The 14538-nt window shown below is 40.5% G+C and overlaps 4 non-coding genes across 4 annotated transcripts; 2 read left to right on the top strand and 2 right to left on the bottom strand.

Moving 5' to 3' along the window:
* Nucleotides 1-745: 745 nt before the first annotated feature.
* On the bottom strand, nt 746-832 carry trnay-gua (transfer RNA tyrosine (anticodon GUA)). Its single transcript is given in 2 exon segments — nt 746-781; nt 796-832. It is a non-coding gene; the product is annotated as a tRNA-Tyr (tRNA).
* Nucleotides 833-1397: 565 nt separating this feature from the next.
* Nucleotides 1398-1469, top strand: trnaw-cca (transfer RNA tryptophan (anticodon CCA)). Its single transcript has one exon. It is a non-coding gene; the product is annotated as a tRNA-Trp (tRNA).
* A 512-nt stretch (nt 1470-1981) lies between these two features.
* On the bottom strand, nt 1982-2068 carry trnay-gua (transfer RNA tyrosine (anticodon GUA)). Its single transcript is given in 2 exon segments — nt 1982-2017; nt 2032-2068. It is a non-coding gene; the product is annotated as a tRNA-Tyr (tRNA).
* Nucleotides 2069-2633: 565 nt separating this feature from the next.
* On the top strand, nt 2634-2705 carry trnaw-cca (transfer RNA tryptophan (anticodon CCA)). Its single transcript has one exon. It is a non-coding gene; the product is annotated as a tRNA-Trp (tRNA).
* The last annotated feature ends 11833 nt before the right edge of the window (nt 2706-14538 follow it).

Here is a 14538-nt window from a genome sequence, read left to right as displayed (position 1 = left end):
AAAACAAAAAATATTTCCGATTGTGATGAAAATATATATCAATTAGTGACAGAATCAAATTTATTGTTTTTGGTCAATTTTGACAGCTGTTTGGGGGATTATTTTATGAGGCCAAACTCTTTCTACTTTGCTGTAGGCCTATACTGAAAGGCTGAATACATTAAAGCCTACCTAATCACTGTAGCCTGATGGATGAACAAATAAAATTAAAACCTTATGAATAAATAAAATATCTTGTAAGATACTGCATGATCCAAATATAGTATTATTTGATACATTTTTAAAGTTTTCATTACGTTTTGGGCATAAAAACCACGCTGAATCCACCCTTCTGATGGGATCAGTTTAATCCAGATTTTTTGGATCAAAGTGATCCAAATCCTACAAAAAAGTTCTGAAAAACCCAAACTAAAGATTTGATCCAGATCAAAACCAAGATTGGATTACATGATCTAATCCGATTATGTAATCCATTTTTTCTTTGGAAAAACCCATTTTCAAGATTTGATCCAATCCGTTATCCAAAATCCTAGTGGATTACTTTTGAAAAACTGGGCCCAGTGTACTGTGATAGATTTGTATCTTGACCTGTTATTTTTATTAAGCCTGAGATCTCATGTAATAACCATTCCTGTCATTGTGTACTGTGACAGATCTGCCTCTTGACGTGTTACTTTTGCATATCTTGCCCTGCAATCTCTGAAGAAATCGTGGAAACATCTACGCGCCGAATTCAAAAGCCAGCTCCTTCGAGCCGGAATCGAACCAGCGACCTAAGGATAGCCAATGTATCATCTACAGTCCTCCGCTCTACCAGCTGAGCTATCGAAGGCAGGATGACAAAAGGTGGCTTAAGCAGGAAACACCAGATAGGTTTGTGGTGTCTTGGGGTACAACGGTAGCTTGGCTGAATCCAGATCAGACGGTTGCATGTTCCAATCACATCAGCTGATCTCTTCTTGACATCCATAGTATAAAGTCTACAGCCCTTTACCGTGACTGATTTGCAAATTGAATCAAAGCAATTAAGCAAGGAACGCCGACTTGTTTTCTCGACCTCGTGGCCGCGACAGAGTGCGCCTGACCCCGGATCGGGAGGTTGCGTGTTCCAATTATGTTGAGGTCAAGCGATCTGTTCTTGACTTTGTGAGTTTAAAGACTAGCTGATTTGCATAGTTTATCAAAGTGCTTAAGCATGAAGCACTAAATAATTTTTCCGCTATCTTGTAGTGCAACGGTAGAGTGTCTGGCTCCAAATCACCTTGAGGTCAGACGATCTGTTTTTGATCTCCTGAGTATAAAGTCCAACATCAAGAGTGTTCCTTGAGCACCGTATATTTACTGATTTGCATTCTGTGTCAAGGGCGTTAAGCAAAATACATCACCTCTGTGTTCAGGACCTCGTGGCGCAACGGTAGCGCGTCTGACTCCAGATCAGAAGGTTGCGTGTTCAAATCACGTCGGGGTCACGTGATTTCTTGTTGACTTCTAATGTGAAAAGAAGTCCTGTCGTTGTGTGCTGCAGTGGTTTCCAATCCCACCGCTCCGTATGTCTCCCTTATTAAACACACCTGATTAAGATCATTAGCTAGTTAGGAGAGAGCTCCATGAGCTCATCTGGGTGTGTCAGAAAAAGGAGACAGACAAAAATGCAGGGCCGCGTCTTCCAGAGTCATCGTAAGCCTAAGTTGATTGCAACTCTATTGGTTTCAACTACGTTGTATTAAGGATTGCAACGCTTTTGGGAAACACAGCCCAGAGCAGGGGGTCCCCAGGATCAGGATTGAAAATCACCAGTGTACTGTGATAGATTTGTATCTTGACCTGTTATTTTTATTAAGCCTGAGATCTCATGTAATAACCATTCCTGTCATTGTGTACTGTGACAGATCTGCCTCTTGACGTGTTACTTTTGCATATCTTGCCCTGCAATCTCTGAAGAAATCGTGGAAACATCTACGCGCCGAATTCAAAAGCCAGCTCCTTCGAGCCGGAATCGAACCAGCGACCTAAGGATAGCCAATGTATCATCTACAGTCCTCCGCTCTACCAGCTGAGCTATCGAAGGCAGGATGACGAAAGGTGGCTTAAGCAGGAAACACCAGATAGGTTTGTGGTGTCTTGGGGTACAACGGTAGCTTGGCTGAATCCAGATCAGACGGTTGCATGTTCCAATCACATCAGCTGATCTCTTCTTGACATCCATAGTTTAAAGTCTACAGCCCTTTACCGTGACTGATTTGCAAATTGAATCAAAGCAATTAAGCAAGGAACGCCGACTTGTTTTCTCGACCTCGTGGCCGCGACAGAGTGCGCCTGACCCCGGATCGGGAGGTTGCGTGTTCCAATTATGTTGAGGTCAAGCGATCTGTTCTTGACTTTGTGAGTTTAAAGACTAGCTGATTTGCATAGTTTATCAAAGTGCTTAAGCATGAAGCACTAAATAATTTTTCCGCTATCTTGTAGTGCAACGGTAGAGTGTCTGGCTCCAAATCACCTTGAGGTCAGACGATCTGTTTTTGATCTCCTGAGTATAAAGTCCAACATCAAGAGTGTTCCTTGAGCACCGTATATTTACTGATTTGCATTCTGTGTCAAGGGCGTTAAGCAAAATACATCACCTCTGGGTTCAGGACCTCGTGGCGCAACGGTAGCGCGTCTGACTCCAGATCAGAAGGTTGCGTGTTCAAATCACGTCGGGGTCACGTGATTTCTTGTTGACTTCTAATGTGAAAAGAAGTCCTGTCGTTGTGTGCTGCAGTGGTTTCCAATCCCACCGCTCTGTATGTCTCCCTTATTAAACACACCTGATTAAGATCATTAGCTAGTTTCATTTTTTATTATACTGAAGTATTTAGAGTAATTACTGAAGCAATATTTTAATTAGGATAATATTTTACTGACTTTTACTCAAGTAGTTAATTTGTGTATTTCGTCCACCACTGCTGCACTTACAAACACTATTTTATTAGGCTTTACATGGAGGGAAAACAAAAGCAAATGCCATTGAACAATTTCTGTCTGTTCCCCCTTATGCATTCAGAGAATTTATTCATTTATAGATTCTTTCATATAATTTCTCTCTGTGTTCTGCCTTCCCTCATGTTTTTGCACAAAAACAAAGCCTGTGTTAAAGTTACTTGCTTAATGGGGGTATTTGTCTTCATGAGCCAGAGATACGACAATGTTTCCATGTTGTGAAGCAGTTATTTTCCATTAGGGTCAATATTGTACATTAATTAGGTAAATGAGAATTAAATAAAATTAATGACTATATTGAATGAAAAATATATATTCATGTTGACTACTGTAAAGCTACATTAATTTATTATGGTCTCCTGTAAATCAGAATCTTTTCTTTAGTGATGTTTAACTGAGGAGCCCTGTTCATGTACATATATTACTAGAGCTATTCTGACATACAAAGGCACAAGAATGTAACTTTTGAAAATTTGTTATTAGGACCTGGATAAGTATCTCAAGTCAGTTTTGTTGTTGTTTTTTTGAGAAAATAATGGGTTGCCTTGACAGTAACCTTAAAAAGCCCAAGAGAAACAATGGCAGAACACCATATAACACACCGCTATTTGACTTTGTTTTAAAAGCTCAAATTGAGTTACGGTATTCTGCCTTTGTTTAGCCGTGTGTCAATATGAAGTTATTGTGCCGGGCTGGGATTATCCGGTATTCTGTAGTAAACCGTATACAGTCCAGTTCTAGCTTGTAACAAACCATTAACCATGACTTTTTCCACAATAAACTCCTAATGTGCTGCTTATTAATAGTAAGGTAGTTGTTATGTAGGTATTTGGTAGGACTATGGGTGTAGAATATGGTCATACAGAATAAATGCTTACAAAGAAACAGCCAATATGTTAATAGTAGGCCTAATGATAAGCAACTAGTTAATAATTAGAATTGGTCCCTATACTTAATTGTTACCTCTTTGTTTTGTTGTCCATTAAATTTTGCTGTATTTGAACTATGGTGTAACCTGTGCACTTAGACAAACTAATTAGACCCCAATCTACCAAACTGCTCCATATAACAAAGCACTGGGGGATTACCTTAATCTCATAGCCAATCAAATTAGGTTTTCAGACTGTCTATGTACCCTTATCTGATTGGTTAATTTAACACGCTCCGCGCCAGAAGACATCTTTATCTTTATTTGGCTCAGCATCGTCCTCGCCGCTGCAATGGTACTCTTAATACACATATATAATTATATACATTTATAAGTGGACTCCCATCTGCGCATACAGAATTTCAAGTTAGTGTTAAAAAAGAAAAAATGTAATACATTGACTGGTTTGCAGTTTTCATTTCAATACTAAATATATCATAAAACCTGCTTAAACCATTGAGCTAATGCTAAACTAAATACTTAAAACATTTTATACACAATCTTTAAGAATAAAAAACTCAGTGTGTATTCATTTTCAGCCCCATTTCTGATATTCTCCGGCGTATGGTCCTTGTGTTCACTCCCAGCAATTTTGCAAGGGTACTAGAGACATGGCTATCAGTTCCTCAATACGAACCTCTGATATTACAATTCTGGGCCACTCAAGGTTGCCAGATTCAAAGTCCAGAGTGTCGTGTGAACACTGCTGATTTTGGTTGCTCTCACCAATCACTTGTCAATCTCTTAGAGTCCATCCAAAGCAGCACGTGGAAAAAAAATCCTCCTGGCTTGAGAGTGCACTTAAAAAAATCTCCTAGGATGGGGCAAACTCCAAAAAAAATCAAAATCAACTGGTGGTTGATTAAGCAAATGAGGCAGCCGTGCATGAAGCTGACCCAATATACACAACACAAGATGATGAAAGAGAACTTTGAGTTATGAAATTAGTCAAATAAATGAATAAATGAAATATTGCATTCAAAAACAAGTGCCATGTGAGGACAAAAAGGACTTGTTTGAAAAGAGGTTTTCTACTCTCTTGAGTTCCTCCAATATAACCATGTTTGAGGACTTAGAGAGTGGGGTTGATCTGGAAGTAGTAAACAATCTATGCTCAAATCCTTTTCAGAAGTGAGTTTATCATAATCATTCACATGCTTTACACTTTCAGTCAATCCTTCAATTTGTCTCACATGTGAAGACTAGTTTTCAGTCAACACACTTAGCTGACATTTTGTTCTAACAAGCTAAAACAGTGTAATTATTCTCAACTCAAACTTAAAATCATTACATAATCATTCATGTATATTTGTATCAGTAATGCATAAAAGTAAGTAGGGTTTTGAAATAAAGTTTGTGAGAGACAGAAAAGTTGCAACTACCCATCAACCATTTTGGTGATTTTGATAGCTATTGTTTTTTTGGTTGGTCAGACCACAAGGTGGTACTGTAGCCTTTGCTAACAAAGAAAGGTCTAATAAATAAATGTCAACATAATGCATAAACAAATACAAAGTTGTAAATGTTAAATAAACTTGGAAAGAAACACTTGTGGACAAAAATGTAGTCATAAATACATGAATGAATAAATGAAAGAATTAATTAACACATAAGTAAATAAAACTATAAATATTACAATTTGTAAATATTTGTAAAGTTTCTTTATATACATTTCAATATGTATTTCACCAAAAATAAAACTCTGAATACTACTGTCATGATTTATTATTCGCATGTGTTTCCTTTTGTAAATACCTATGCACTTTTTGGATTGTAGAAACAGAAGCGCGTCAACGGGACTTTTATTTTGATCTGGTGTATGACGCCATAAGGCTGAGCCGTGCTCCTGCATCAGTAGGCTCGTTTGAGATGCGCCTAGCCTCGCCTGAAATGTAGGCGAGAGTAGGCGGCTGCAGTGAGGGGAGGAGTGAAATAAGCGCAGTCAAGACGGACAGTTCTGAGCTTTGGAAGCGGAACAGATACCTACGAGATCAAAGGCGGATATCGCGTTATTCACACTCACCTGCTGTGTTGCTGACAAACATGATATAATTTAAGTTCTATTGCTTTTATATGGAAATAAATACGATGAACAAAACACTCAAAGTGCCTGCTTTTTAATTCCATACGAAAGGCGTATTTATCATCCGTTTTTACTTTAGTACAAACGTGTATTTTATATTTTTATAGTAATATGACAACAATCACAAATCACACACAGAGATCGCACTGTCGTAGTGTTTGGGAATATTCATGCAGAATTTAAACACATAACCAAATGATATTAGATTAAAAAATAAAACATTTTAGAAAAGAACGCAACATCACAGTTGTTTGAACCAATGAGCATTATGATGTGTCGTCAGCCAGTCGTTTCCCATCGTGCTTTTGGTCAGCGCAGTCGGTGAAAAGCTACTGCGCCCGACTGCTCAATCCGACACAGCCGCCTCGCCATCGCGAGAGTTTTTTGGCACACGTCAGCACGATGTCAGAGCAAGTCGGACGTAACTCGGACACTTTTCTAACCGGCATGCATCTTGCGTTGATCACCGGTGATCGATTCTACGCAGATTTTGCTCATCTCAAACGAGCCTAGTGTTTCAGCTGAAGAAAGGTTTGTTGTCTTTACCGTTTAAACTTTAAAGTGTTTAAATTCATACCGAGCGTTCAGTCTATTTTATATGGCTTACAAGTGATGTAAATGTAATAATTATTAAATGCAACATGGTAATAGTTTATCTAATGATGAACGTTATTTTGAGTGAGTAAAGCACTTCCACACAGCGTCTGATTTCTCTGTGTTAGTGATTCAGATCAGAAACATGAATTACAAACTCTGAGTCAATTGAGTCAGTTGATTCACAAAATGATTCACTGTTTCGAATCTCCGCTCACTGAGAGACCTGCTGCTTAAAACAGTGTCAATACGAGAACCAACTCAAATATGAGTAATGACAACTTTTACAAACAACTGCAAATGTTTTGTTGTTGTTTTTGTAATGACAACCTTAAAATACAACAGCATTTTGAACGATTAACGTAATATACTATAATAATTAATGTAATATACTAAATGTAATATACCAATCATTAAATACCTGACTGAATAGTAAGTTAAAGTTTTGGGTGTTTGTTTAATCAGATCATTTAGGTCCATTAACTATTACTCTGACTCCCTTACCAGTGCACTGACTACTGAACTAGAGCTGATTGAGATTTTTTTTTCTTCTGATAATTATTGTCATCTTAAACAGGAAAAAGTTTCCAAACACAGAAAAAAACTCCTGCTGAATCAACAGAGATCCATGTGACACACTATTATAAAGATGGTGTTTATTAAAGAGGCGAGTGAAGACATGAAGATTGAATTAACATACAAAGTCAAACATGAAGATACTGAGGAACAAACAGGTTGGTTTTCATTCTCAAAGCTGAACTATCCTATGAACTGTCCTCTACATCTTCTCAATTCATTTACCTTTAGCAGGTGTTTTTCATTTTTTTAATTCTCTAAAAGGCTATTTTTTACTATCATAGTGCTTTGATTTAAAAACAGAATTTAAAGAACTGTGTCTTATTCTAAATAAATGTAGAAAAATCTTTTAGTTGTTCACAGATTAAAAAGACTTCCTCAGTAAAAAGCACTCAAAAGACAGGAGAAAAGCCATACACATGCCAACAGTGTGGAAAGAGTTTCACTCAACCTGGACACCTTGGTGTCCACATGCGAATTCACATAGGAGAGAAGCCTTTTACCTGCCAACAGTGTGGAAATAGTTTCAACCGGAAAGGAAGCCTTAATTTCCACATGACAATTCACACTAGAAAGAGCCTTTTCACCTGTCAACAGTGTGGAGTAAGTTTCACTGAAAAAGGAAGCTTTACCAGACACATGAGAATTCACAATGGAGATCAGTCTTACCAAGTGATTAGTTTGGAAAGAGTTTTGATCAACATGAAAACCTTGAAGTCCATAAGAGAGCTCATACAGAGAAACCCTACACATGCTCTGAGTGTGGAAAGAGTTTCTGTCAAAAACGACATTTTGAAGGCCACATGAAAATACACTCTGGAGAGCAGCCCTACACATGTCCTCAGTGCGGAAAGAGGTTTAATTATAAACAACACTGTGATGTATCAAACTGCAAAAATACACTTGAGTCGGAGCGTCAGTATTGAGCAACGCTTTTTACTTCTTGTCTTCGTCAAAAACTACACCAACATACATCAGTACTCTGAACTACGGAGTCCCCATTGTTTCAAATACAAAAATGCAAACATCAATATATCACATTACCCCCCTTTTTAAAAGAAAGTACATTCACTGTTCCCGTAATGAAAAACACTGCACATGGCAACAACATTACAGTCAAAACTAAATTTTCCTAAATTTTTCTTTGTATTAATACAACAACAACGAAGGAAATAAACCTAGTATAATATGGGACCATAGCAATTTTATACTTGGGTGCATTTGCACGATTGTAATTTCCAAGTATTACGGGTCATAGCGTTTAGGTGGATTTCTAATTCTAGATGAGCGACGTAGACCCAGTGTCATGCTTGTATCTTCTACACTGTCCTCTTGAGAAGTCTCAGAAATGGCCTGTTTCTCCTCTTCTGATGCACAGGGTTTAACGAGAGTCTCAGTCCCAGAGCAGTCCATCTGTTCAACGGAATCATCCACCACAACCCGCGGTCTCAACTGATCACCATGTCTCCTGAAAGTGATATCTGTGTCTTGTCCCTGAACGTTGTAAGACACTGGACCTGTTTGCCTTACTATCACTCCAGGAACCCATTTGTTCCCTTTTCCGGTGGTATTACGAAGGTACACCGCATCCTTCTCAGAGAATGATCTCTCCACAGACCTTTTGTCATGATGGAACTTTTGCAGGTACTGTTTCCTGCGAACAGCAACAGTGACATCTGGGTGAACAAAGTCCAGCCGAGTACGCACATGTCTGTTGAGAAAAAGATCGGCTGGTGATTGGCCAGTAGTGCAGTTCGGAGTAGTGCGATACTGCATTAGGAAAAGAGAGATCTTATCCTCCAAGTCCATTGTCAAGTGTGCAAGTTTCTTTATTCCCCCTTTAAATGTCTGCACATACCTTTCTGCAAGGCCATTGGTAGCTGGATGACCTGGGGCGCTCGTTGAATGAAGAATGCCATTTTGCTGCATGAAGTTTTTAAACTCTTCAGACGTGAATTGCGTTCCATTGTCTGTGACGACGTGTTCCGGAAGTCCGTATGCTGCAAACAGCCTCCTCAGCCTTGCAATGGTGGATTGTGAAGTAAGGTTAGGCATTCTAAATACCTCCAGCCACTTTGAATATGCATCCACAATTATCATAAATGTGTGTCCCAGGAAAGGACCAGCAAAGTCTATGTGTAGTCTCTTCCAGCTCTGACCAGGAAATTCCCAAGGGTGTAAAGGAACCTGACGTGGTGCTTTTTGTTCCATCTGACATGGCTCACAGGCTCTACTAACCTGCTCCAGTTCTGCATCCATTTTAGGCCACCACACATATTTGCGGGCAAGCGCCTTCATCTTTACCATCCCTTGATGGCCGACATGCAGTTCTTTCAGCACCATTTTTCTCAGTTTTTCGGGAATTATGACTCTGGTGCCCCAAAGTACACATCCTCTCTCTGCCGACAGTTCCAACCTACGCAAGTGGTAGGCCTTAAGACTTTCATCCACATCCATTGGCCAACCTTCCATGACATATTTAAGCACCTTGGATAACACCTTGTCTCTGCGTGTTACACGAGACACCTGTTCCGCATTCAAAGGAGCTTGTTCAAAGTGCTCCGCTATTAGTGCATGAATATGCTCTGATAGGGCAGCCGTGCCCCCATCAGTCGTCTCAGGTAGGGGAACACGTGAAAGGCCATCTGCATTACTGTTTTTCTCTGAGGGACAGTACTCAATGTGGTAGTCATAAGCAGACAGGATGATTGCCCATCTTTGAATTCTGGCCGCTGCCATGGTGGGTAGACTTTTGTGCTCTCCAAACAAGGTCAACAAAGGTTTATGGTCAGTTACCATCTTGAATTTCCTTCCCCAAAGGTACTGGTGAAATTTTTTTACTCCAAAGATGAGCGCCAACCCCTCTTTTTCAATTTGCGAATACTTTTTTTCAGCAGGTGCCAGTGTTCGCGAGGCGTAAGCAATGGGACGTTCTTCTCCGGTGGGCATGGTGTGTTGCAAAACAGCGCCGATCCCATAGGCAGAAGAATCACAAGCTAAGGTAAGTGGTAGACTAGGATCGTAGTGTACTAGAACCTTTTCATTTGTCAGCAAGTCCTTACATTTGTCAAAGGCTCCTTGCTCGGGCTGCTTCCATTCCCATGGTACATTATTTCTCAGCAGTCTGTAGAGGGGAGCAGCCATGGTACTCTGGTTGGGCAAAAAACGGCCATAGTAATTGACCAACCCCAAAAAAGCTTTCAACTCCTTCACGCAGGTGGGTACTGGTGCATCCTTGACTGCCGCAACTTTGCTTGGAGATGGATGAAGGCCCTGGCTGTTTAGCACAAATCCTAGATACTCAATTTGGTTTTTCCCAAATTCACATTTGGACTTTTTTACTCTTAAGCCGTTCTCCTGAAGTCTTTGCAGCACCGCCTGTAGTCTCTGCAGATGTTCCTGCTCGGTTCTTCCAGTGACCAGAAGGTCATCAAGGTAAACAATAACATCAAGATCTCTCATGAGATTCTCCATAATTCTTTGAAAAATGGAGGGCGCTGAACTGACACCGAAAGGAAGTCTATTATAGACAAATAATCCTCGGTGCGTGTTGATGGTTAGCAAATCTTTGGACTCATCTTCGAGGAGGACCTGCTGATACGCAGAAGCCAGGTCAATCTTGGAAAACACGGTACCTCCACTCAGTGTAGCCATCAACTCCTCAATCCGTGGTAGTGGATAAATTTCTGTAGTGGCTGCTTGATTCACAGTTAATTTATAATCTCCACACAATCTTAGAGTCTTGTCTTTTTTTACCACTGGCACAATGGGTGCTGCCCATTCACTGTGTTTCACAGGCGTGATTATACCAGCCTTCTCCAACCGGTCCAATTCTGCATCAACTTGAGCTTTCATTGAAAACGGTAGTGGACGAGATTTACAGAAACGTGGAGGAATTTCAGGATTAACCCGTATCCTTGCCTTAAGCCCACGGAGTGTGCCCAATTCCTCTTTGAACACCTCAGAGCATGACTCCAGCACTTCTTCAATGGACGTGGCCTGCTGCACTTGACTGACATGTTTGATTTTCTTCCAATTCAATGTGAGTTTTTGCAGCCAATTCCTGCCACACAACGAAGGCCCCTCCCCTTTAACCACAATTAAGGGTAGTAATTCACTTTGGCCATCATAGCTCACTTTTGCTTCAAACTGTCCTAACACAGGCATAAACTCTCCTGTATAAGTTTTCAGCTTGACTCTTGCGACCTCCAGTGGCTCAGTTAAGAATTCCGCTTTAAATTGTTTCTCAGATATGATACTCACGGCCGCGCCAGTATCAATTTCCATCATAATTTCCTTGCCATTTACCTTAAACGTCTCTATGAACGACTTTTTGCTGTTTTCCTCACCCAGTAGTGAAAACATGGGCAATTCAGCTTCCTCTGCCTCCACATACTTAGTATTCTTCTCTGCATAAGATTTCCTTTTCCCAACTTCCATCTTTCCTCTGCACGCTCTTTTTATATGGCCAGTTTTTCCGCAGTTATGACACTTTGCATCTTTGAAATGACATACCTGAGCGCTGTGATTTTTGCCATGACATCTATAGCACTTCTTCCCTCGTTGACTGTAAGATCGCACTTCCACTTTATGTACAACACCCGAGTGCGAGTCAAGCCCTCTTAACTGCTGCGTGTCTTTCTCAGCCGTCTCCATGCTCAATGCGATCTCGAACGCTCGTGCAAACGTCAGATTAGATTCTGACAACAGCCGTCGCTGGCAGGCTTCATTGCGGATTCCACTCACGAATCGATCGCGCAATGCTTCGTCCAGCGTTGCCCCGAACTCACAACTCACAGCACACTGTTTCAACTCCGCTGCATATTCGGTAACTGTCTCATCAGCTCTTTGATTGCAATGATTAAAACGGAATCTTTCCGCAATCAGTAACGGCTTCGGTTCAAAATGACTCTTTAAAGTGTCGACAATTTCTTTGTACGATTTATCCTTTGGCTTTTCTGGTTGTACCAAGTTCCTCAGTAAACCATAGGTTGTTGCTCCCATTACGCTCAAGAGTGTTGCGACCTGCCTCTCCTGGCTTATATCGTTCGCCACAAAGAACTGTTCCAGCCGTTCAATGTAGGCCGACCAAGATTCTGCTTTCGGAGCAAATTCACCTATACTTCCAATGAGCGCCATAATCCGAGCATGAGTTTATCCTCGTCGCCAAATTTTACTGTGATGTATCAAACTGCAAAAATACACTTGAGTCGGAGCGTCAGTATTGAGCAACGCTTTTTACTTCTTGTCTTCGTCAAAAACTACACCAACATACATCAGTACTCTGAACTACGGAGTCCCCATTGTTTCAAATACAAAAATGCAAACATCAATATATCACAAACACTTTGACGAACACATAAGAATTCACACAGGAGAGAAGCCTTTCACTTGCCAGCAATGTGGAAGAAGTTTCAACCGAAAAAGAAACCTTAACAGCCACACGAGAGTTCACTCTGGAGAGAAGTCTTTTGTATGTGGTCACTGTGGAAAAAGTTGCACTTCAATACCACATGAGGTTTCACACATGAGAGAACTGTATTTTTAAGTTATCAGTGTACTATCAGTACTTACACATAACTAGAGAGTGTTTTGTTTTCTCACCTGAGCTCTTTCTTCCTGTCAGTTTGTCTGTCATGTTTGTTTTAAGCCCAAGTCATGCCATCTCTGTTGCTGTAGGTACATTTGTGTAAGGAATTAATTAGCTCAAATTTATAATGATTCAAATAATGAGTCGAATCGAAAGATTCGAGACTTGATTAAATTGATTCAGAATTAATAGATTACACTTCTTAACCATTCGTCCAGCAAAGTGGTCAATTCAGCATACTGTATTAACTCAAAAGGTTTATATTATGTTCCTGGCCAAGATCACAAATAAACCAAAATATTACGTTAGGAAATTTTAAAGCTGAGGTAGCTTGATCTAAACACAGATAGAACTTTTGTGCACATAAAGTCAAGACACTTCTTTTAATGAAACAATGATTTATTGAACTACTCTAAGACACGACGCTAATCTACTAAACACAAATAAACACACACACACACACACACACACACACACACACACACATTCACACTCACACTCATACAGTTCCGGGGATGAGAAATTACTGAGTTGAAGAGAACCCCAAATGTTCTAGTTTCTTAACTAGTTCTTAGATCGCAACCTTAGAAAATCACAAAAGCAGAGACTTAGCTTTTAACTACTTAGGGAGTATTTTGCACCAGTTTCAGCGAAGTAAAGAGAGATCTTGTTACTTGCATTAGTGCCGGGAACGGGGGTTCCGGGGGCTCGTCTGAGCGAAAGTTCTGGTTGGTTGCTGGTCGATGAAGTCTTTGGGAGATCCTTCGAAGTTGAGGATTGGGTTGCTGGAGCCGATCTTTCGGTTGCCTGGTTACGCAGGTTGATGCGTTCGGAGCTCTTCTGTATCAGAGTTGCGAGACTTTGAAGAGTTTGGCAGTCACGAAGTTTCAGTTTGTTCTGTAGAGTTTTGATGGCACCGTCGCGTGCTTGGTCGAGTGGTCGAGCGCAGATGGAAAAGCACTCAAACCACAAGAGGCGAAAGGCGTGAGGCGAGAGCTCTGAGTTCGCTGAGTTCTTGCTGAGTTCGCTTAGTTCTGTTAGGAACATGAAGTTTTAAACGGGCCGCTAGGGCACGTCCCACGATGCTGGGATCCAATGGCATTGCTGAAGGGGCGGGTCACGCCACCCCCTTTCCGTCCTGTAATTCCTTCTGGTACGTAACTTATTAGGATATGGATTTCTCTGCAACTTTTGTTATTAACTTCAATAAACTATTTCAATGCATAAAGTCAAAACAATATCATTTTCTCGTTCATTCAGACAAACTACAAGCGCCAAGAACACTCATCCCATATCAATAGTATATCGCTTGCATGCTAATACATTTGACAACTTCCTTTCCTAAAGGCATATAATGCATAGATTAAACTCCAATCATCACATAAAACACAGCAGGCATATAAAAGAGAACATACTGTTGCTCTAATAGCAATACTAATAAGTTGATCGTCTCTTAAAGTTTGTCTTTGCAGTGTACGTATCTCTATTGAGAGACGGGGTGTTTTGGAATGTCAGAGGAGAGGGGGACAGGAAGTCCGAAAAACCATGTGAGTCACACTGGACGCATCATGTGCCATGCCAGCTTTATTTCAGAAGACTGGAGGTTTGTTTCTTAGGTGCTCTGAGACAGAGAGCGTTTTCTTCTCTCTGGATGCGTAAGACGCAGATCTCGACAAAAGCGGTCCATACAATTAGCGTCTGGTGATCATCATGTGATGGTCATGTGTCAATTTTGTGACTGAGAAAGAGGGTCCTTTTGTTTCTTTGGAATATGGCCATTTCTGTTTT

Source organism: Garra rufa, chromosome 11 (assembly GCF_049309525.1).
Source record: "Garra rufa chromosome 11, GarRuf1.0, whole genome shotgun sequence".
In the NCBI taxonomy this organism is placed as follows: Eukaryota; Metazoa; Chordata; class Actinopteri; order Cypriniformes; family Cyprinidae; genus Garra; species Garra rufa.
Note: the sequence above shows the minus strand (reverse complement) of the source record. Positions and strands in the feature narration are given on the sequence as shown.